This window comes from Marmota monax, unplaced genomic scaffold (assembly GCF_021218885.2).
Source record: "Marmota monax isolate L192 unplaced genomic scaffold, Marmota_monax_Labrador192_F-V1.1 WCK01_AAM20220418_F8-fsc00047, whole genome shotgun sequence".
Taxonomy (NCBI): domain Eukaryota; kingdom Metazoa; phylum Chordata; class Mammalia; order Rodentia; family Sciuridae; genus Marmota; species Marmota monax.
In genome coordinates this window covers 5,799,545-5,825,756 of record NW_026692072.1, presented here as the reverse complement: position 1 = coordinate 5,825,756, position 26,212 = coordinate 5,799,545, and positions in this window count along the sequence as shown.

Below are 26,212 nucleotides of genomic sequence, written 5' to 3'. Positions count from 1 at the left end.
TGGAGAATAATTTGGAATTAAAATAGAGAAAAATTTTTATAAGTTTCATATTCAGAGCATTTACCACATTAATAAAAAACAGTAATATAGAAACATTGTACCCTGAGATATTGGATAAATAGATAAACAACTATGCATCAATTCAAAATAAAATCTAGACTATACAGCAGTTAATAGCACACACCAATATAAACAGATATTTAATTGTTTATAGTAAATATCTTTTAACAAACATTTACATTGCCCATTCATTTATGTAAATATCTAGATACACATATCTTTAGGTTTGGTTTGGTGATAAAATCAATTTGGCAATCACACTCTTCACTTTCTTTTATAGAAAAACAAAACAAAACTCACCCCACTTTTGTATTACCTCTCCATCTGTCCTGTATCCTTGGTGGCATTCTTGTTTAGTAGTTTCATGCATTTCTTACCCCTATGGTGCTGGGGACTGAATCCAGGGACTTCCAAATGCAATGCAAGCACCTTACCAATTGAGCTATATCCCCAGCTCAGTTTCTTACTTTTAACAACAGACACAGTTTTATCAAACGAGTCCTTACACAGAACACTAATCTGTAAAGCAGAACCACAAGACTCTTGTTGGTACAAGTTATTTCATGTTTAATTCAGTTTCAGCTTTTAATTTATTTCTCAATTTTGTCTTTCATTGCACAGAAATCCTTGATTTATACAGATAAGTACTTGCAACCGGCTTTTAGACATTTATGTGTTATCTTGCTGAACTTGCCAATCAAATTCTTTGGGAAGTTTGACAAGCTGTGATTTTTATTTTTTAAATTAAATCACTACTTTATCAATATGTAACCACCACTTGCTTCCCTTAATTGATTAATATTGAATCTGAAAATGCTTCTTCACTAACTGAAATTTACATTGTTCGAGAAAAACATTTTTCAAACATACTCATGACTTAGGAATCTTTCAAAAATGTCATAAAATTACCTACCTTCTTGTCTTTTTAATTAAAAGTTTAATATTTCAACATAATCAAAATTATTTTTTTCCAAGCAGTTGAAATTAAACCTTAAGCTCCTTTTTTTTGAGGGGGTGGGGGGGGGCAGATTACTGGGGACTCAACTCAGAGGCACTTGGCCACTGAGCCACATCCCCAGGCCTATTTTCCATTTTTTTTAAATTTAAAGACAGAGTCTCACTGAGTTGCTTAGCTCCTCGCCATTGCTGAAGCTGGCTTTGAACTCACCAATCTCCTGTCTTAGTCTTCCAAACCACTGGGACTACAGGCATGTGCCACCTTGTCCAGCCTTAAGCTTCTTTTTAATACTGGTAGTATTTATCCTTTGTGATGTTGACTCATATAGGTTATTAACAGCAGCAAAATATGGAACTTTTTTCTATAAATCTAGAGCTTAAGGGGAGCATTTTAAATTATTACTTGAAATTCTTATATTTTAAAATTCCACAAAGATACATCATAGATTCAGCATCAATATAATTTTAATTCCCTTTTGATAGGGTTACAAATAATTGAACAAAATGTACTTAAAATTATCTACCTTAAAACTTAAATAAAAATACAGTTAGTAATGATATTATCTCGCAATACATCTATCAAATGTTTCCTTAACAAGTGCTCTTTCTCTATGAAACATACAGTGTTGGTTCATAATTTTAAAGGCCTCATGAGGTTTTTTTTTTGTGTGTGTGTGTGTGTGTGAGTCTTTTTTTGCATTATTTTCAAATTTCAAGGCAATTTTTGTTGCTTTTTTTTACATCTAATGTGATAGATTACTTTAAAATGCAAATATTAAAAAGAACTTTTTTCTTTTTAAATAATTACATTTAAATACTCTTGGTACAAATAACCACCAGAAAAATTATGAGAACAGAAATATTTGAAATCATCTGAGATGAAGAATTCAAATATTCTCAGCCTTCAAATTAACATATCTTTTCTCTGTTCTTAATACAATTAGCAAAATATTCTAACTGTATTTTTATAGGTTTTGCTCTTTTAATGCATTTGTAATAATGTTAATAGCAGCAGATTAATAAAATATCCTCTGAGAGCCTGCATTTCTGTGTGTTAGGTGGCAGCTTTCTTTTAACAATACTATAAGCACAGATTTAAATTTTGTTTACCAAAAATCTTTGGTAACACTGAATTTATGTTGAAAGAGCTGAGAGTTTTGTTTTGTTTTTGTTTGTGTATGTGTGTATGCATGTGCATACAAAAGAAAAACTACAAAAATATAAACTGTTGAATTTTTTATGTATTGTCTCTGGTACAAGCAACCTATATCTTATAATAGTGACAATTTTTCTATACTAAGAACTTATTCCAACAGAAACAACTGCATACTTCCTGGAACATATTAATCATAAAGACATTCAGATTTGAATGAAAGTCTCAAAAATGAATACAATTTGTAAATACTATGAGAATCAGAATAGGTTCTTAATGTGAGAAAAATATTTCACAAAAAGCTTTAGAAACGAACTGGAGTGCATTCTGAGGAATCATAGCTGTCTGAAGGTTGGAGTGTTTTGGAAGGGGAGCTAGCTCTGTCTTTATGGGAAACTTTAGGCGACTGATAAGTGTTCATGATGTAGGAATGTAAAGCTGGGTTGCTGGGAACATTGAATATCTTCTTGAAGCAGTGTGATTTTTATTTAAGATATTGACATTTGAGAGTCTTTGAAATATTTGGGGGTTCATAATTGATAAGAATAAATTACACTAAGCAGGGTGGCCCACACCTGTAATTCCAGTGGCTCAGGAGGCTAAGGCAGGAGGATCGAAAGTTCATAGCCAGCCTCAGCAAAAGTGAGATGCTTACCAACTCAGTGAGATCATGTCTCTAAATAAAATACAAAATAAGGCTGGGGATGTGGCTCAGTGGTCTAGTGCCCCTGAATTCAATCCCCGGTACCTAAATAAATAAATAAATAAATAAAATTAATCCCTTCAAAATATTAGTCTAGTTTAGAGGAAATAATACATTTAGATAGCAATGTGGTTTAAAAATAAAGATGAGACCAGAGGTGGAGAGATATATTTCTTACCAGGGTTTGAACAGGAATAAAAGAAATAAGATAGTGAACAATGTTTTCTTAGAGTTGCCTTTTTAAAATTGTCAGCCTATTTTCATATGACATTTGGATATCCTTCAGACTTGAGAACATTTTCTTTTGTGCAAACAACAACAAGAACAAATACCACACAATTCAGCCAATGTAGTGCAAGCAGTGATTTCATCAACCTGGGCACATATACTGTGCTCATGATCCGTGTGATCAACAAAGACACCAGGAAATGCTTGTCTCTGATGTCTAGATCTCAGTCCATACTTCTATATGAGGGGTTCAAAACCTACCTTCTTCCTTCCCCACCTGAAAGGAATTCCATTAAATCTTTGGGTCAGGAGGAAAAGATGAGCTATCAACTTACTATGGGCAGCTTTTGACAGCTTTTCCATTTGTATATGCATTTCAATCAATTTTAAATCAGAGAGACAATAAAGCAAATGTCTTTCAGCTTTCAATTTGCTTCTGCAGTGATGGGTGCCCTGTGTGATGTTTACAGTTCACAGTCTCATAATAATGGATGATTTTAGCACCTTGCTTCTCTCCATATATTTTTCTAAGGCTTTCAGCAATTTCATTAAAGTTGTTTTTTAAGATGACAATTAGAATGAAATGAAAAGCTCAAGAAGCAGTTTGAAGCTTAAGAAAAAAGAAAATGTAATCTAACTTTGAGAAGAAAAAAATTCCCTGCTTATTCTGACAACTTCATTTATTTTCAAATTAAAATGCCTCATAATTTTTGACACTCTTTAGGTTTACTACAACAATTCTACTAAGGCATCATTATTTAGCACATTTCCCACAAATGACATCTTTCCCCCAGGACCTGAACATATCTATTGATAAAATACCACTCCACCAAAGAACACTCACTACCTTATTGGTTTACAAAAAATGGCCTTTACTTGGATTTATCCATTTCATTATTCAAATTCATCTGCTGGTCTACAAAATTAATTAAAAGTGCATCTGAGCTCTATTGCCATGTTTTTGGTTTTTGTTTGTTTTTAATTCAGGTTGATATTAACAAGGATTTTCTTATAATGTTATTTTGTTAGTAAAGATTTTGTTGAATGCAGTTTGCAAACATAGAGTAAGGTGTAGCAAGTTTGAATTATTCTTTTACAAAGGAAAAATAATTGTTTATGCTAATCATATCAAAGTAATATGTATTTAATTGTCTTGGTAAGCCAAGGGTCTTATCTATCAATCATCACCTGAATATCTTTCTTCTGTGAATGCATATGGCATCACAGTGACCAAATGGAAAGAAGCTAATGATTGCCAATTAGCAAAGAATAATGGCAGGTAAGTATTGTTTACATTTTTATCTAATTAAAGCTACTTTTAGTTCAGACCCCACTTTGAATTAATTTGTTATTTTGGATGCCAAATTTCTTGATTCATTTTTTAATTAAAGATGATAGGATGTTCACCAAATACAACTTGGAAAATGTAGGTATTTCTTTGTTCTTATATGAGTCCCAGGGTTGAAATTGATTTCGGCACAGCTCTATCTATGGAGTCAACAATTCCTTCATGTATTTTTCCCTCCATACTTCAAATATTAATTTCTATAAGCCTCATCCTTTACACAACTTCTTTTCCTGTGGCAGGAGAGTGGAGATGTATATTAGTGTAATAATTCCTGAAGAAAATGGACTTCTTCATTACCAAATGGATATAATTATACCAGGAAACTTGGACCACTATAGTTAGAAGGATTATCATAGACAGAGAAAGGAATCTATTATGGAGGTGATTTAATCCCCTGTGACCCTGTGATTCTGTGATAACTCCATGCCTATTGATCCTTCCAGAGACCAGAGGATCAGGAAAGCATAATGGTCTAACTGAAAAATGCTACAACCTGCAGGACTCTGAGAAATTAGTAGTCTTCATATGGATGTGCATTTGGGTAAGATGAGAGGAATAATAAAGCCACATAAAGAAACAACCCAGGGAAGGAAAGATTCTGTACTGTTATGATTGCTGCCTACAAATATGCAAATATTTAATAGATATTTATGGACTATTCATAATATTTTGGACTCTTGGCTAGGCACAAAGAATATGAAGCCACAAATAAAGAAAAAAATAGTGACTGTTCCTTTGAAGGACTAAGGGAAGGAAGGATCACAACAATTGCTCAGTGACGTTCACATGGTAGAATTAGAAAGCAGTGGGTATAAGAGAGAGCTACACTTTCTTTTGCTCTTGGGAAATATATTTTAACAGTAAAACAAGTTCTCCTGAGCTGGAAAATATAGGTTGTTGTTTGTTTGTTTGTTTTTTTTTCAGTCCTCCTGATTTTGACTCCAAATTGATGACTTACTTATCATTCATTTCTGTGACTTCTCCCTGAGGCTTAGTAGGAATTCACTAGCAGTCCTAGGTAAATTTTTTTTCTATTAATTTTATATCATCTCAACGTTTAAAACTTACTAAATGTTGTCTTGAATTCAGATTCCTTTTTTTTCCCCCAAGTACTGAAGTCAACGTGTTCAGAATTAAACTGTGTTTCTGCCTGTTTCTTCCATTTAATATCCATTCTCTCATTAATAGAACCATGTTGACCAAGATTCAAGGGACTCATATTCATTTTTCAATTGTTCATATTTTTAAATTTATGATTTCTTAATAAGTACAGAAGTATCATTCATGTATTCCAGTCATGATCCATATACTTATCAAAACCAGAACCAATGGAAACTCTCCTAAATACTGCCTTTTCTTTCTTGTACCAAACTCACAATTAAAGATATTATTTTTACTTTAAACGATTAACTTTTATAATCACAAATTACAGTTATTTGAGCATATAATTATTTTCTTAACCATGTAGCTCATGGAAGTAGGCTTTGAATAAATATCAATGGATGCAGTATTCCAAATTTGTAAAAATAACACATATATACAATCATTCTTGAACTACCATTTTTGGATTTTAGAGCTATCAGTTTATCTTATCAGAGATAAACAGTCAAATTCCTAAATCAACTCATGAGAGAACACTATAGTACACAAGTTGTCTAATTATGATGGGAAGCTTTCCTAAAATTCCTCATCTTCTTTAATGCATCCTGGCTTATAATTTTCTCCCCAGGTGTTCTTGAATTGTTATCACATCTTGAAAAATGCTATGCATTTATGTTCTGATTAGTTCTACACACAAAGTTTGCCTTCCTTTGAAGGTTTTTGTTTAATGATAGCTTTAACAATGACCTTCATTTTCTCAGATATTTACTTGTTAATTGTGTTATCTCTAAATTTTCTAGTCATCAAAGCAGATATGATTCATTTCCTTGAGTTTCCTCTTAGCAGTTTTTCCTTCATTTATTTTAACATAGGCATTGTATGCGCAGACATCTTTTTTTACAAGCATCTTTATCATCCTTTATTAAAACACACATAATATGTTTCTGACATCAAAGTTAAATTTAGATTATCCTAAATTTGATAATTCTAAGTTTTGTTGAGAAATCATCTTTATATAAATAGAAATGATGATAATTATGATTCCAATGGTGATAATCTTCACTGAGGACTTTGCATGTGCCAGAGTATGCTTCATATAACTAAAATCATTTAATCCTCATAAGGATTCCAGAAGACAGGTGATCTAATTATACATGACAAAAGTAAAGAGTGGAATTTGAATGTGAACTTAGATAGCTCATCTCCAGACTTAATCAAAGATTCATTATTGGATGTTTATGTATCAAACACTTAGCATGCAGTATCTCAAAAACTTAGTAATTCTTAAAAGTATAAGCTGCAACATGATCTTAGAAGAATTTAAGATTACTCTGTTAACACAAAAATTTTGAGGAGCAGATGGGATTCAAACTCAGATATATCTAAATCCAAAGTCTAGGTACTTAATAGCTATTATATTTTAAGAATTCCTATAATAGTAATAATATGGTCAATTGAGTGAAATACAAAAAAAAAATGTTACTTATGAAAGCCAAAATACAACTAAAAACAATATAGTGTTGTATAATTATAAAATTATTTTACAATTTTCCAAAATAGAAATGCTAATATTCATTTTCATTGTTTTCACTAACATTATCTTAGAACTTGATAGTTTAAGTTCACTAAATTTTGTTTCTTTTTATGTATTTGGCTAAAATATTATAACGACTCTTAATGATGTGGTATAGAGAAGTCCTCCAAATTGTGGCAAATGCTATGGCAATGAGAATCTGGTGGAGTCTATTCAAAGACCAATTCCCATTTGTTACCATTTTTCTTCCATATACTTCTACAAAGAGAAGTCCCTATGTCCCTAGTTATTATAAATATGTTTTATGTGAGGTAGAGTGGCACATGCCTGTCATTCCAGTGATTTTGGAGGCAGAGGTAAAATTCCAAGTTCCAGGCCATCCTCGGCAACTTAGAAAGACCCTCAGGAACGTGACAAGACCCTGTCTGAAAAAATGAATAAATAAATAAATAAAATGTGTTTTATATTAAGAAATTAAAACAACCCACTGTATATGGACTAATCCCATTGATATTTTATATATAAATTATGCATGGATTGAGGTTAAAGTACATGAAAGACAATGAAAAATGTCAAATGTTATTTCCTAGAATTTGTAAGTCTTACCTTATTTTAACAATCTTTGTGAATATAAGCAAGCTAAAATGTCTGAAATGAGATTACCCTCATACATCTGGACAAAGGAGGATGGAAGATTTAGGCAGAGATTGGTGAGGTGGCCTCAAGCCTAAGAGTGACAGAAGACATCAGAAGTTGAAAGAGTCAGGAAAAGAATCTCCCTAAAGTGTCTAGAGGGAAAGCAGTACTACTGACAACTTGGTTTTGGACTTTTAGCCTCCAGAAACGAGAGAAAATAAATGTTTGTTATTTGCTGAGAAAGGAGAAGCTCACTTGGATAAGTTTCTCTCTCCCAGTTATAAAACTATCTCTGCCTGGAAGACTGGAGAAAGTTCACTTTGGTTAAGGCCAATTAATAAACACAGATGGCCTAAGATCCCATCCACCCATTTTTCAAAACTCTTTCAACCTTCATTTCAGGAAAATTTAATATAAATTGAACTTTTTCTCTATTGAAAATAAAGTTTCCCTACCTTGTTTAACATTGACTGGTGAAATTTTTGCTTTATCACAATTTAGAAAGATGTCTAGATTTTAGATTTTTATTTTTTTAATGAATACGATCCATTTTTAAGGATCAGGAAAGAAAACTGCAACAGAAGTCTCCTTTTATAATTTGAAAATTTTACTGAGCATAGGTATTGTCAACTTTTCTTAGAAGTCTCATTTAGGGCTTTGCTTATCTATTGACTTTTAAAAGACAGTTTACTATTTATTCACTTATTTTTGGAAGAAGTATAATTTTTATTTCACTGGTTTTTCATTTTTTTAATACTAGACTCACAGTGGTCACTTTGAAATTTTGGTTAGCCATTTGATATTGACTACACTTTTTACTTCTCAGGGGAAAACCGGCTTATTGAGGAACAGTCTATATTTAAAAACAGCTGGAAATAATTTGACTCTTAAAAAAAATAGAAGATGTGGACACTTACAGAGATTAATAATTCACATAATAGAGCATGGGAATTTTTCAAATTTTGTCAGAGCACTATTTTTATCTATAGATCTCTGTTCTTTTTTTGCATTATTTTTCAAAAGATGGATTAAATTATAGAGAGAAGCAATTAGGGAACTCCATGTTATGACTAAAGAACTCTATTCTTGTTATGGACATGATCCGAGTTAATGTAGTCTCAGTACCTTCCTGAGAGAGCTGAGCTTCGCAATGTTTCTGTGATCTTCCCACGCTCACTGGGCTAATGGAGTCCTGGAGTCATCTGCTTGGATCCTATTATATTTTAATTCTGCCTCTCATTCCATTTCATTTTCATTTTAATCTTTCTTTGAATATCAGCTTGCTAACTCATCACTTCACTACTTTTTAGTCTTTCTTTTTTGGGGGGGTAGTGTTTAATATATTTACCCTGTTTTGACACTTATTCCACTACAAAGGAGAATGCAGGCTTTATGAATCAGACCATTTTTCACAGTGTCCTGCACTATTGAATGGGGACAATGCCTTGTGATTAAACAGCTGCCATGCTTCAGCCAAGAGGCAGTTAAACTTCTGCAATGACTAAGATGATCCCTGTTTATGTGACTTGTAATCAATTTGTGATTTTGGTTGAGTACATTGAGACATTTTCATGAAAACCCCAGATAGGGCACTACTGTGCCTGGAGGCTGGGATTTGCAGACAGCCTTCTGCAAGCTTTGCCTGCAGGAAATACAAATTAGGGTACTTCCCTTTAGCAGCAGAAATTAAACTGCAGGAAGTCTTGTTGATGCAGTTTTATTTTAAGACAACAGCACTCAAAATGTCAGTCATGATTAATCATTATTATTATGATTGTCATTTTCAATCTCTGGTTATGTTTTCACTAGTCTGAAAAATAATTCTAAAGAAAGACAGGATACATATTTAATACTGAAAAAAGTTTGTTTCATGTCCGCAGGTCTGGAAGTGAGAGAAAACCAAATGCTGAAGATTATCATCATATTCGTAAATTATAACTTTATATATAGTCACACAATATATATATGGTCTATGCCTCAATTTTCTTATCTTCAAATTGGACATAATACAAAAGATCCCTAAATCAATGTATTTTGGCCAGAAATGACAAAGATAGTTGAAAAAATATAAACTATGGAAGTAGTACAGATATTGGTAGCAGTGGAATACGAATCTTTGTAATGGCTAAATTATGACAGTCTTATAAAAGAAAGTTATAATTAATCAGTCTTTAAGCTAGAAAGTATTGACAATGACTTCACAGTGTATAGATTATAATTCAGTCTGAAAGATTTTTTATGTAATTATTGAAGATCTTTCTATCTTCTGTAAATTTGAAGATCTACTTCAGTGTCTGTTGGATGACTTAGGAAGAGTAGGAGAAAATTCCTTGGGTATATTGCTGAACTATGGTCTATCAAATTCTAATAAATTCTCTAGACCCATTCAAATGTTTCTGTATTAGATTTGAGTATATGTGTGTGTGTCTTAAAATGGAGATGGTAAGAGTGCATTAATCTATTTAAATATTAAAGATTTTAAGATTTAAAATTTAACTGTTCATCTTGTATTTACAATATCTTTCCAATCAGTGTAGAGAATCTCAAAATTCATTGGTAATAGTTATTGGTCATTTACTATAAGTTAAGTGTCATTTTAACAAATTATATTCTGTCCTCTACTTGAATATTTCCAGTGACAAAATGTCATTAATTTCATAGTAGTTTTTTTTTTTACTGCTATTCATTTGCAATTTGTATCATAAGCAAAATCAGCGGAAGCATTTATTTCTTCAATGCAATACAGACCTCCATGCATGTTTTATAATGGTTGAATGAATCCACTGTAGATTTAATAAAATGTATGCAAAATAAAAGATTCATTTAGATCTGAATAAGAATATTTATCTATTATGCAAATCAAAATGAGTCTAAAATGTTAAGTAAGCTGGTCAGAACTTCATAGACCCTTATCAATCCCAGCTGAAGGATTCAAGGAAGAATCAGTGTGGCCACTGTGTTAGGCACAGTAAAATTTTATGTTATTTGCATCAAATTGCCTCATTTTGACAACTCTTTTGCCTATTTTTAAATTTTAGATAGGAAATATTTTAAAGGGAAAAAAAGAAGTAGAGAGCTGTATTAAATGTATTTTTTAAAAATTTATCTTTATCTTTTTTTTTTTTTCCTAATGGGGCTGAAACACAGGGACACTTTACCACTGAACTACATCTCTATCTCCAGACCTCTTTAATTTGTAATTTAAGGCAGGATCTTACTAAATTGTCAAGGCAGGCCTTGAACTTATGATTCCCCTGCCTCAGCCTCCCAAGTCACTGGGATTATGATTGTGCACCACTGTACCTGGTAATTTTTTTTTCCTTTTTAAAGTGACATAAACTGTAACTCAACATTTTAGACCTGTTACACAAAGGTGCCTTTCTCAGGCCAACAATTACCCCACACATTCTGTCTACTCATCTCAGTACCCTACATTACTTCCTCTGTCAGCCTACTCACTAAAGGTTATTACAAATTCATAAATTATGACAGCCCATAGTGGCTCACAGAACCAGAGGGTTGGCAGAACAACGTATCACATATGCCCCGATTGGTAGTAACTGTTCAGGAATGAATTTCAAGGTCTAAAAGGAAATCACTAAAATATTCTTCAATTATTACCTTATCCAGATTGAAAAATGAAATTCTTTCTTTCTCACACTTTAGAAGCCATAATACAGTTCTAAAATCCAGTATTCAGTAATTGGTCTGTGAGGGGATAAAATGAAATTCTGCTCTGGAAGGTACAGGATATTGAGATGATTTTAGTCCGTTAGAATGGAAATAGTTAGCCTCTCTCCTAACCTGGGGAACAAGGTTTTCTTTCTCTTGCATGACAGAGAACTTGACTGAGGCTGGGAAATTACTTTCTTAGAGTTAGTAGTATAGTTTTCTTTTGTGTTCCTTAGGCTTAACCTTAACCATCAGACAGCCACAAGTGTTCCTTGTTCTCCATTACATTGAAGATATGTACAAAGCTTGAATGAATGTATGAATGAATAGAGTATGCAGTATGAACAATTGGATGTTAACATGAGAGGACAATTGAAGCCATTCTTACCTTATGCCATATTGAATTGAATGGTTCAAAACACAATTGAAGGAAAAGACTTTAGCTGTGTAAATACAGAAGTTTTGGATTGAATGATCTAATATTGATGGTCCAGAATAGAATGCATTTGATAGTGGAAGTGGTTGTATCTAGATCAGATGCTGAAATAATGACATTAAATATAACAGTTTTGTGTAATCAAGAATTATGAGTGCTCCAGATGCAAATTCTCTTGTTTTCAAAGGAGTGGATAGAGTGAGTACATTTTTCATTGAGTATTTATAGAATGCAAGGCTATGTTGCATACTGTTAGAGATAATTTAGTAAATTCCAATAAAATCAAAAGGGATACATGATCTTTTATCATTGCCATACCAGAAACTGCAAAGTAAACAATAAAGGTTGTGTCTGCAAGGAAAATTTATTCATGAGGTGAGAAGAGAAATAATTAATTGAAGACATATGTAAGCTCTCTTTCTCCAGGAAAATAGTTCAATAGGATCATCTTATGAAGCATCACAGAAAAACTGGGGTCTAAACTTTCTGATTAAAGTAAATATAAAATTAATAATCATAAACTTAACATTCTAAAAACTGACTTTGATTATCTCTTAATATTTTTTCTTCTGAAAAGAAATTTCAAAGTGAAATCAAACAACAATTTCTCATTCACTCTTCTTTTGATTATTTGAGTATAAGAATGCCCATTGTTGAATCTGAAATTCTATTCTCTTAATAATAGAATAATAAATATTCCCAGGTATGGAGTACTTATTGAGGCCATAATGTCTCCGAAAGAAAAATCACTAAAAATAATGAACATAGTTAAAAAATATGGAGTGCATAAAAGTAAAGACAGACATGTGTAGAAACCTTGAATATGCATCTAGTACTGTTTTTCTGGATCCTTGAGCGAAAAAGGTCACATCTGGCTCATCCTGATATGCCTCAATTCTCTTTAGTTTTAATTATTGTTTGTGTCCCCAGCATCTAAAAAAATTGTTCCTTCCTGATTTTTCATGAACAATACTGGTTTATGTTTGCTTTTCCCGGTTGATTTCTCAACAGATTTATTTTGTGGAAGAGAAATAATACGGTCAACCTATTCAAATTTGGCAAATAGTGGACTGAGCTATAAATGACAGTTGAGTGTATTAATAAACACATGTCAAATAGAGACTAAGCTATATGTTGATATTCCTCAATTGTATCTTCTTATTATTGAAGTTAGAAAGAATCTGCACAGTTGAGCTCATAATTGTCCCCTGAATAACCCATTCTGTGTAAGCTTGAAGATAGCTTGATATTAAATTAAAATGCCTCCCTAATCAATTAGAAGTCTCTTTTATGAGAAATATACAAATACAATTAGAAATCTCCCAATACAAAAACTATAGCAAATTTTTCCAGATTGGGCAAATTAAAAACCAAAGTCCATATATACAATGAATAAGAAGACATTGGAGAAAATTCTTGTCAGTGTTTAAGCTAAATAAATAAATAAATAAATAAATAAATAAATAAATAAATGTAAAAAAATTGGAAAGTGCAAATTTGTCAGGTTGGCTTCTAGACTGAGACTCCCTAGGGCTTTCTGACCATAGAAATAAAAAAAAATCAACATGGCAAGCTTATATTTTTAGAAGATTAGATTCTAGAAGAAGTAGATTCATTTTTCTCAGGCTCATGGTAACTGATTTATTCCAGTCTTTGAAAACCCCTTACCCAGTTATTTTATCTATCATTTGGCTTTCATTTTGTGTTTCTCATTATGCTCTCATCTCAATGAGTACAGAATTGTCTTACCAGCTGACATCATATTTTGGTCCAATTGGCTGATTTCCAAGTGAAAATTAATCAGTTGCTATACTAGTTGAAACAAGTCTTCTGAGAGATTAGTTAATACAAATAATTTTGCCAGAGTTTAATACTACTCAAAATAAAACAAAATTCCACAAACTGCTAAAACCAGATCTTAAGCAAGTTGATATACCAAAATGTAGATCTCAAGGCATTAGACCTAAAACTGATTTTAGACACCAACATTGTTGTTGTACTTTGGATGTGAGGTATCCCCGAAAGCTCACATGTGAGACCATGCAAGATGGTTCTGAGGAGAAGTGATTGGGTTTTGAGAGTCTTAACCCAATCACTGAACTAGTCCCCTGATAGGAATTAACTGAGTGGTAACTGAGGTGATAAGGTATGGCTGGATGGGGTGGCAATTGAGGGCATAGCTTTGGCAGATATATTTGTATCTGACAAATAAAGACCCCTCTCTCTTCTTATTGATGATTATGTGAGCTTCTTTCCTTGACCACACCCTTCCACCATGTTGTCCTCTCTCACCTTGAGCCAAGAGGAATGGAGCCTACTGTCTATGGACTGAAACTGTGAGCCCCAAAATAAACTTTTCCTCTTCTATCAGTGTGCTGGTGGGTTCTTAATGTCACAGTATCCAAAAAGCTGACTGAAATAATCATGTCCAAAACAAAAAGTGAAGAGAAAAATTAAAAGCACAGGAGCCATTGACACTGCATAATTGAAGGTAGCTCTAAATAGTCCTAGTGTCCTGAGGAAAAGCCCAAATTTCACAAACCGGCATTAGTCAACCTCTGTAATGCAGTTGTGCCCTCACCAATTAATGAATAAAACTTATTTGTACAGATTCACTTTTATGCATCTCTAGTCTTTACATTATGGTTTTAAGTGGTATTATTTCTCATACATACTATCTTACTCATATGAGTCAACAAAATTACAACTTCAAACTAAAGATTTTTTTCCTAATTTTCTATTTCTACATTAAAATATGTTTATGACTTCTATGGAATTCTTAGTTCTTCTGACACCTACTGACTAATGTGTTCATATTTTGGTATTACTTATCACAATGGTTGGAAAAGTAGGGCATGAAGTGATGAGTGTTCTACTTTCTTCCTGAAGATATTCTTATTGATAAACCTGTTCTGAAACTAGATTTTAAAATATTTATGTTCAAAAGTCTTGTTTAAATATTGAGGATAAATATATTTTTATGATATCCATTTTTTTAATAACAATAATATATCTGAGAACATCTTTTGCTGAGGTAGTATGTAAAAGTTTCTGGGCCTAGGGCCAGTTTCGGTATTGTTAGCAAAAAAGCCATGGGCAGGGAACATTTGTGCCCTCATCCTAGGATAGATGTGTGGGTACTAATTATATAACTGCTATCAGTTCTTTGGAGAGGACCAGATCTCTTCCCAGCAAAGGTACAACTTTGAGTCAAGAATACAATGCTCTTCCTTATTCTCTGTTGTCATTGATTTTGTCTTCCAGGAAAACACTGTTGATTCCAGCCTCCAGGACTTTGCAATTATTATCAAATCTCACTGGAATCTTTGACCACCATAACATTATAAGTTTGTAACAATTCAGCATTTAATTATCACCTCACATTTACTTACTCTGGATTTATAGTCTTCACATACTAGTTTTTGTGAAAAAATTATCTTACCGAATCATTGACCGTTATGAAAATATATGTTGAGTGACCACTATACAATAGATAATGTTCTGTGATTCCAAACAACAGAGGTTAAACAACAGTGTCACAGCCATTAGGGAACTCCAATTATATAAGTATAACAAATATGAGGAAAAACTAAGTAATTTAGGGGTTAAGTATGAAAATTAGAAATGTTAACTATAACTGGAACCCTAAGAGTATGTCATATTTGAGAATAGTTGTTCAACTAAGTGGGCCTCAAATTCTTGAGTATTTAAACTTGAATCTGAAATGCGAAGATCTTGCAAATGAGCATTGCAAGCAGAAAGTGCAGAAAAGACAAAGGATTGTCATAATTAAGGAAAAGAATGAAAGTGAAGCAATGAATAGAAGGAGGTAATTCTGACAGAGGATAGAGGGTAGGAGCCCTAAAAGACACAACACATATTCGACTTTTATCCAAATTTAATGAAAAAAAATAATATTTTCAGTAAGTGTATAATAAGATGCTACTTTTATTTATAAACTTTTTTTTTTTAGCAGTCTCTATGGAGTACCAAAGGAAGGGTGTTACATTAGGATAATTAGTCCTGGATTTGTTGCAGTAATGTACACACACTACAGTTTCAGCGGCTTCACAAAATCAAAGTTTATTTTTCATCCAATCAAAGAGACAAATTGGGAGATGTCTTGATTTGTTGAATCCTCAAAGCTAAGAGAGTACTGCCATATCATCACCAGGCTGCAAGTTTGCCATGACAGTGGAACGGGAACTCAGAAGTGTGTCAGGCAGAAAGTAGTGTATAATCGGTTTGCTAAGAACCAATCACACAATCTACTTAACTTCAATGGTACTGGGAAACACAAGGCAACAATTGATAGTCTTTGAGCACAAACTGAACATGCCTGAGTCAGAAAAAAACAAGTAGACAAGAAGACATGTCAGGAATTAAAATAAGTGAGCTGAACGAAAAGAAGATTATGATACCACAGCTTTATTTGAAATGGAGGATGTGATGTAAAACTATGGGAATAGACTCCTGGAGAGAAAAGAATCATTCTTACTAAGGATATTTTAAAAAATGAGAAATTATAAATGTGAATGTTGAAGGTTCCTCTGATCAAGAAAAGTAATATGCATTTCCTCCTAAATGATCATTTCTCTACTTTTATTTGTGATTTTGGATGATTTTTTAAAAAAAATTGATGTCATTTCCTGTACATTTTGATATAGTATTTTGTTTTTGTGAGAACATTCTTTTCTTCTATCACCTCCGTTGAATCTCCAGTTTTCTCTATCATCTTAATTACTGTCCACCTTTCCCCCACATATTCTGTTTCTCCTTTCTTCTCTTCCTCTCTCTTCTCCTTCCTCCCTACATTTGTTTGTTCATTGCCAGTTATGAACCTGTTACAAAACTCTAAACTTGTTGTCAGGACATTTCCATTCTTATTTTAACACTGCATCTCATTATCTAAGTTCATTCATTCAGCAATATTCAAGAGATAGGTAGTATGCTCTCTGTGCAAGTTACTCAGAATAAAATATAAGGGAAGAGAGTAATATGAAAGAAATGTTTCTGTTCTGCCTAAGACCACAACAACCTTGGCCCTCTGTGGCTTATTTGTTGAAATGTGAGGTGCTTCAGAGATACATTAAATATTTGTGATTTTAAAACCATTTACAAATATAAGGTAGTCATGGATTGTTGTTGTTTAGCTTTCAGTGAAAGGTATTTTGTTTCCTCTTCTTAATACTACATTGAACACTGTACTGTTCAAAGAGAAAACAAAATACCAGTCACTGAATATCCCAGTGAGTTTTCATGATCATTTCATCATCAGTCACTGAATATCTCTGTGAGTTTTCATGATTATTTTAAGCAATAGAAGAAGGCAGGCTTGGATAGTGGTTTCTTTTTTCAGGTGTAATTATTGAGCTGTGCATTTACTGCCTGTGATGATGGAATGTCCTCACTTTTCATAGGTCAAATTAAACGCTGACCCAGTGCACACCACACTTTACATTTCACGTTTTAAATCTTTCTAGGTTTGAAATTCTGGTATGAATACGAGAAGAGTTTCTTTTTTTTTTAATTTTTTATTGTTGGCTGTTCAAAACATTACATAGTTCTTGATATATCATATTTCACACTTTGATTCAAGTGATTTATGAGCTCCCATTTTTACCCCATATACAGATTGCAGAATTACATCAGTTACACATCCATTGATTTACATATTGCCATACTAGTGTCTGTTGTGTTCTGCTGCCTTTCCTATCCTCTACTATCCCCCCTCCCCTCCCCTCCCTTCCCCTCTTCTCTCTCTGCCCCCTCTACTGACATTCATTTGTCCCCCTTGTATTATTTTTCCCTTTCCCCTCACTTCCTCTTGTATGTACTTTTGTATAACTCTGAGGGTCTCCTTCCATTTCCATGCAATTTCCCTTCTCTCTCCCTTTCCCTCCCACCTCTCATCCAGTTAGCTTTCTCTTTTGTAAATCTGGTGTTTAGAATTTCTCAGATCTGAGGGACAGACACGGCATAAAAATAGCAGAAATTATTAATGAAGTGCGAGTGTTCACAATGACATCACTGAGAAATGACAGGAGCAAAAGAGTTAATTATTCTTTATTTTGAGTTAATTATCTTTATCATGTTTTCAGAAATGGGAGCTTGAAAGTGGAAAATTCGTTGATATTTATACTGTTCTTGTCCGCTAACAACTTTTGATGACTATTTTGGTTTCTTTAGTTTACTGCATATATACTCCAATATAAGAGTAAACATCAAAATTGTTTCAATCTAGATTATCAAAGAATTAAACCAAGAAATTTAGAAAAAAAAATATTTTTTTTTATGCGAAGCAAGTGTTTCTAGTCTCCTTGCTTAACTCCAATTAAACTTTCTTACTCCGTCAAGGGATTGTATAGAGTCATAGAGTAAACAAAGATCTGGTAAGAAAATAATTGCTATGCTATGCTCACTGAGAGTCCAACATGACTTGAATTTAATACTAAAACTAGTCCTCCAGTTACAGTTGGTTTGTATGAACAGAAAAAGACCAAACACCATGTGTGATGTGCTTTGATTTTGTTCCCTTTCTAAGATCGTGAACAGAGTTCAAGTCTTTAATTTTCTCTTATCATTTACTAAATGGTTCCTGCAAGAATCTTATAACCAATTTCGTTATTTAGCTTTCCTGTTGTTATTACTACTATTTGTTAATAGTTTTTTATAATGACATATACCTTCTATTATCATAATTATATTGTATAAGCCATTAGTATATTACATAGGCTACATAAATAATTAGATGTAGTAAAGACACTTAAGCATGTGTATTCTTAATTAATTTTTATTTTTTGACTTTTTTATCTGAACTCCTTATCTTTCACTTTTCCTTTTCATATTATCACAATCTGCACAAGAAATGCTCCAGTTAGTTCTTACTCAGAAAAGGGGAGTGGAGGTGGTATTATTTCTATCTTTCCCCTTTGGGATCAGGAGACATGTCTCCAGAGAGAAAACCATTTCATTTCCTGAGTTAAAGGAAGAAGATCAAGAGGGTCAATCTGAGTTCTTGGAAAGAGCATTTAATTTAAAAGAAATATTTAACTCATAAGTTCATGGAAATTAGAATGTTGTTTAGATTTTTCAGCTTGGAAAAGATTTTAGAACTGTGACAGGACCATCTGGATGCAAAAGAAAGTAGGAAGTGCATGTCTTGGACCATTTTGTAGAGACATGCTTCCCTCTAACATTGGTTAAGTATACAAATCACTTTTTAGGTGTGGAGAAACATTTCCATGTGCTCTGGGTCCTTGATCTGGTTTCGTTATTCCCACATAAATCATACAATATGATGTTGTATACTGCAGTTACCCTACTGTGCTATGAACAATAGGTAGATTTAATCTTCCTATCTGATTTTGTACTTGTTTTCCAAAATTTATCCCCCCTTTTCTTATGTTTCCTACCCTCCGGTGAACACTATTCTTCCTTCAGTAGTAGTAAATGTTGTTCATGTTTTATGAAAATCTAATAATAAACTCCAGAAAGCATAAAAGTAAATAGGATATCAATGTGAATAGTGGGGCAAATGAATTGATATTAATTAAGTTGCAGTAAAAAATATTATGGTAGTGTAGAAATGAATATAGAAATAAGTCTATGGCTTTTAAAGAGCGAATTCAGCATTTTGAATGTAGGTTTAATTTATGAAAAAGATTCAGCAAAGTCACTAAATGATTAAGATTGATAACATGAATCAGGTAACAGAAATAAATATAACTTTCTTTTGAATATAAACCCAGTGGTGGAATTTTGACTATATGGTTGATCTATTTTCAATTCATGGAGGGACTTCTGTCCATACTGTCTTTCATAATGGATGTACTAAGTTATATTCCCAACAGCAATGTAGGACATGCCTGTCCAGACCCTCACCAGCCAAAGGAAATAAAATCATATCAGAGATAGTTGAACTTCTGAGTCTGTTGTAGCAGTATGTACAATATTTAAGACATGAAAACAGCCAAAATTTCCATTAATGAATTGATGGATACAGAAAATGTTCTGTATGTACTCAATGAAGTATTAGCCATACAAAGAATGAAACCCTGTCAATTGTGTCTATATGAATGGAGTTAGAGGATATTGTGTAAGTAAAATATTCCAGGCTCAGAAAGACAAACACTGAATGTTCTCAATTGTGGAAGCCAAACAAGTTGATCTTGTAGAACTAGAAAACAGAATTTTGGTCACTAGATGAGCAGGATAGTGGAATAGAGAGGTCTCTTTCTGGTGCCTATATGGTGTGAAACCAAGAAAAGCAGAGAGGCAGCTTTTCATCAAGGTAAGTTAATGAACAAAAATTAATGGGGACTTTACTGGAATTTACTACTGGACACTCAAAACAGATCAGAGACTCCAGAGATTGAATAAATTAAAATAAGGAGAAAATCCCCAGCCCCACAGCTGGGGCAGCGGCTGGAGGCATAAGACAGAAGGGTCCATCCATGAACACAGTAAATGAATAAGGGAACTAAAGGAACTTCTATTTTCTGGAGGACAGAAGCCTGGCAGAATACCAAGAGTTTAGAGATCAGAGTCACTGCCCAAATAAATGGTAAGCTGCATAGCACAATATCCTTGTATGGAAAAGAAGCCACCACCTCTCCTTGTAGTAGGCAGAAGGCAGTAGGAAGAACCATTTGTCAGGCATGGCATAGGGGCAGCAGTTGGAGGAGCTGATTTCCGGCAAACCTAGTCTTGGTGGAAAAACATGCAGGCAAATACATACTATGTGACAGAGAGTACACCTAAGTGTTCAGGAGAAAATCAAGCATGGATAGAAGTTTACACAGCGGAATACTGGATGGGAAACACATGTAGATTTTCCCTCCTCTTCCAATTCACCTATTTGCCAGTCCTTCTGGAAATGAAATGTCTGACCAAAAATTCAAAGAGGCAGGGACAGGAAATATTGAGTCTGGAGATCGAATCAAATACCAAGAATCATGGAGTCTGCAGGTGATATAGTGGGCTACAAACATGCTCCTATACCACATGAGTGGAACCCAAAGTAGATTCCTGGGGTGCTGAAATTGCTGGGCCTTGGAGATGCACTGTCTTATGTTCTTCAGACCAATTGGCATTTAATGAAGAGACTGGAACATACCTAAAACTATGTTAGAGTCTGTAAACAAGTCAAAATAACACCTGCCATTTTGCCAGGGGAATGTTAAGAGTTCCTAAACAAGCCTGGATGGTGCCTGGCAAAATGCCAGAGGGAGTGGTTTGAGAAGTAACGCCAGAGAGCCATTAAGTGTGGAGATTCCTTATTGGTTGACTGATGTATCTAGTTTATGCTAATTTAAATAAGCTGTGTAAAATGTATAAATACCTCTGTTGTCCTACAATACATGGCTCCCACTCCTGCTGTATCAACGTACACAAGTTATTCGTCACCCCCCAGTTATTTTGCCCAGCCAGCCGGGTTGCGGCAAAACTATATACTGTCTCTAGGAGTTGAGCCTCCAGAATTAACCTGCTCACCCTGGCCACCACATCCACCCTGAGGTTGAGCAAGCACCAAACTCCAGATAATACCACCTAACTGCTGAGAAGAAAAGCTGAGAAACTTTTGAACTCCAATGAAATTTTGAAACAATTGTTCAATTTTCCATAGAGAATTTTTTTCTTTTTTCTCTCATATTTCTATAATTTTTGAAGTGATTATTTTTCATGAATCAGTTTGTTTGGCACTGATATATCTGAATAGTATATTTCAGTTTGTTTTGTATTCTTTTTTTACTTTTTATTTTTCTCACTCATCTTTTTCCCTTGATTCTTTTTCTCTCATTTTTTTTCTGCTAACAGCCAACCTCTACAATTCCCTCTTACATTTTTTTCTATAATTTTTGTTACTTTTATCTTCTATATTCTTTTCCCATAATCATTCCATCATACACCAATTCTGTCCTGGCTTTGTTCACCATTTGAAATTGTAAACCCTTTTGCAAACTTACTGTTTTTATTGTAGGAAATTTATTGCAACAGAATGTAGACATCATAGTAGCAGCTATTTGGTTTAAGGCTTTATATTGTTTGCATTGGTTATTGTTATTATTTGTCTTCCACTTAAAGGCGAGGTACTGAAAACCTTCAGGGAAATTATAAATCTATAGGGTAGAAATTGTACTGCCTCAGATCCATACTACTAGATGAATAGAGACGAAAAAGCCATAAAACAAAACAAACAAACAAGAACAAACAATTAAACAACAACAAAACAAAACAGGGGAACAAATTGGCACAAACAACCAAGGTACATCAATAATAGAATCTAAAGACACCATACTGGAAGAAATGTCTCAGAAGAGTTTAGAATGTACATAGTTAAACTGATCCATGACATAAAAGATGATTTAAGGAATGAAATTAGAGATAAAATTCACGAGGTGAAAGATAACTTCATTAAAGAGATAGAGATTCTGAAAAGAAATCAAGCAGAAATCCTCAAAATGAAGGACTCAATTAATCAAATTGAAAATACAATGGAAAGAATCACCAGTGGACTAAACCACTTGAATGACAGAAATTCAAGCAATGAAGACAAAATATATAATCTTGAAAATTAAGTTGACCATGGAGGAAATATGTTAAGAGAACATATTTCTAGAAATCTGGGATAAAATGAAAAGACCAAATTTAAGATTTTGGGGGATAGATGAAGGCACAGAGATACAAACTAAAGGAATGCATAAACATTTTAAAGAAATAATATCATAAAATTTCCCAAACATATTAGAATGTAATGGAAAATCAAATACATGAGTCTTACAAGACTCCAAGTGTAAAAAATTAAAACAGTTCCACACCAAGGTAACTTGTAATGAAAATGTCTCACATAGAGAAGAATAGAATTTTAAAGACTGTCATAAAAAATATCAGATCATGTTTATGGGGAAACCAGTTCATATTTTGGCTTATTTCTCAACCCATACCCTCAAATCTAAAAGGTCTTGGAATAATATATGCCAAGCTCTGAAAGAAAATGGATGCTAACCAATAATTCCATACCCAGCAAAATAAAGCTTCAGATTTGAAGATGAAATTAAAACATTCCATGTTAAACAAAAGTTAAAAGAAGTCATAGCTAGAAAGCCTACACTAGAGAACATTTTCAGAAAAATATTCCATGAAGATGAAATGAAAAAAAAGTGGAAACCAACAAATGGAGTAACTACACTAAAGGAATAATCAATCAAAGGAGAAACTGATATAAATTAAAAACCAGAAAGGAACCAAAATGACTGGGAATATAAATCATATCTCAATAATAACCTTGAACATAAATGGCCTAAATTCATCAATCAAAAGACATATACTGTCAGATTGGATTTAAAAAAAAGACCCCAAAATATGATATCTTCAAGAGACTCACCTCATTGACAAAGACATATACAGATTGAAGGTGAAAAGATGGGGAAAAAAAAAACAACAACATATCACTCACCTGGGTTTCGTATACAAGTAGGGGTTTCTATCCTCATATCAGATAAGGTAGACTTCAAGACACAGTTAATCAAAAGGGACAAAAATGTACATTTCATGCTGCTTAAAGGAATTATATATCAATAAGACATAACAATCATAAATATTTGTGACCCCCCAAATGGAGCATCTATGTACATCAAACAAGCTCTTTTGATTTGAAGAAATCAATAGAGCACAATACAATAATACTGGATGACTTTAATACACCTCTCTCACCACTGGGTAGATCCTCCAAAGAAAAACTATAAAAAGAAACTATATAACTAAATAATACAATGAATAATTCAGACTTAACACACATATATGGAGTATTTCATTCCTCAATGATCAAATATACTTTCTTCCCAGCAACACATAGATGCTTCTCTTAAATAGACCATATCTTATTCCACAAAGTAACTCTTAGCAAATACAAAAAAAAGAGATACTACCTGCAGCCTATTAGATCATAATGGAATGAAAGTAGAAATCAATAATAAAATAAAAAATACAAGCCACTTTAGCACCTGAAGACTAAATAATATGCTATTGAATGACCAATGGATAGCAGGAGAAATCAGGGATGAAATAAAAAAAATGCTTAGAAGTAAATAAGAATAGCAATACAACATATAAAAATCTTTGAGACCTGATGAAGGTAGTTCTAAGAGGAAAGTACATTGCCTTGAGCTAATTTATTAAAAGAATAGAAAATACCAAATAAATAATCCAACATGACACATCAAAGCCCTAGGAAAATAAGGATAAAGCAACACCAAAACCAGTAGAATAGAGGAAATAATTGAAATCAGAGCTAAAATCAATTAAATGAAAATAATTAAACTTTATTTAAAATCAATAAAGAAACAATTCAAAAAATTGAAAAATCAGAAAGTTGTTTTTTTTGAAAAAGTAAATAAAATTAATAAGTTCTTCATCAAGCTATCAAAAAGAGAGAAGACATTTAAATACTAAAATTTATGTCAAAAAAGATATATCACAACAGAAACTATTAAAATACAGACAATAATCAGAAAATATTTTGAAAATTTATATACCAATAAAATATAAAATCTTGATAACATCAACCAATTTTTAGAGACACTCAAACTCAATCATGAGGACATACACAATTTAAACAGGTCAAATTCAAGCAATGAAATATAAGATTACCATCTAAAGCCTACTAACTCAGGAAGGCCTAAGACCAGATAGATTTATCCTAATTCTATGAGACTGTCAAAGAAAAATTAACACCAATACTCCTCAAATTATTCCATAAAATAGAAGAGGAAATGTTTTCAAACTCATTCTATAAGCTAGTATCACTCTGATCCAAAACCAGACAAAGACATATCAAGAAAAGGAAACTTCATACCAATATCCCTAATGAACACAGATGGGAAAGTTCTCAATAAAGTTCTGGCAAATCACATACAAAAGCATATTAAAAAGATAGTGCAACATGATCAAGTGGGGTTTATCCTAGGGCTGCAAGGTTGGTTCAACATACATAAATCAATAAATTCATCACATCAATATATTTAAAGACAAGAATTATATGATTATCTTAATGGATGCTGGAAAAAAATTGACAAAATTCATCACCCTTCATGTTTAAAACATGAAAAAATAGGGATAGTAGGAACATACTCAACATTGCAAAAGCTATATATGCTAACCTAAGACCAACATCATTCTTCTTCTTCTTTTTTTTTTTTTTTTTAGAGAGAGAGAATTTTTTAATTTTTTTTTTTTTTTTTTTTTTTTTAGTTTTTTCGGCGGACACAACATCTTTGTTTGTATGTGGTGCAGAGGATCGAACCCGGGCCGCATGCATGCCAGGCGAGCACGCGATTGCTTGAGCCACATCCCCAGCCCCCAATGTCATTCTTAACAGAGAAAAATTGAAAGCATTCCCTCTAAAATTTGAGAAGGCAAGAATGGCCTCTTTCATCATTTTTATTCAACCTCATCTTTGAAATTTAGCCAGAGCAACTATAAAGAAGAAAGAAATTAAAGTGATAGAAAAAGAAAAACACAAACTATCCTTATTTGCCAACAACATACTTCTATATTAGAAGACACACACAAAAAAAATTTACAAGAAAATTTATAGAATGAAATTAACACCCATAAATCAAATGTGTTTCTGTATATCAGTGATGAATATATTGAGAGAACAATTAGGAAAACTACTCCATCACAATAGCCTCAAAAAATAAAATATTGAGGAATAAACATAAAAAGGGAATTGAAAGACCTCTTAAATGAAAACCACAGAACACTAAAGAAGGAAATTAAAGAAGACCTTAGAAGATTGAATGACCTCCCATGTTCTTGGATAGGTAGAATTAACATTGTCAAAATGACAATACTACCAAATGGCTATACAGATTTAATGCAATTCACATTAAAATTCCAATTACATTCTTCATAGAAATAGAAAAAGCAATCATGAAATTCATTTGGAAAAATAAGAGACCCAAAATAGCCAAAGCAGTCCTTAGGAAGAAGTTTGAAGCGGGAGGCATCACAATACCAGATTTTAAAATGTACTATAGAGCCATAGCAACAAAAATGTCATGGTATTGGCACAAAGACACACAATGGAACAGAATAGAAGACACAGAGACAAACCCACATAAATACACTTATCTCACACTAGACAAAAGTGCCAAAAACATACATTGGAGAAAAGATGGTCTCTTCAAAGAATGGTGCTGGGGAAACAGAAAATCTATAAGTAGCAAAATAAAATTAAACCCCTTTCACCCTGAGCAAAACTCAATTGAAAGTGGATCAAGGACCTAGGAATTAGTCCACGGATCTTATGCCTAATAGAAGAAAAAGTAGACCCAAATCTTCATCATGTCACCTTTGGAGCTGACTTCCTTAACAAGTCT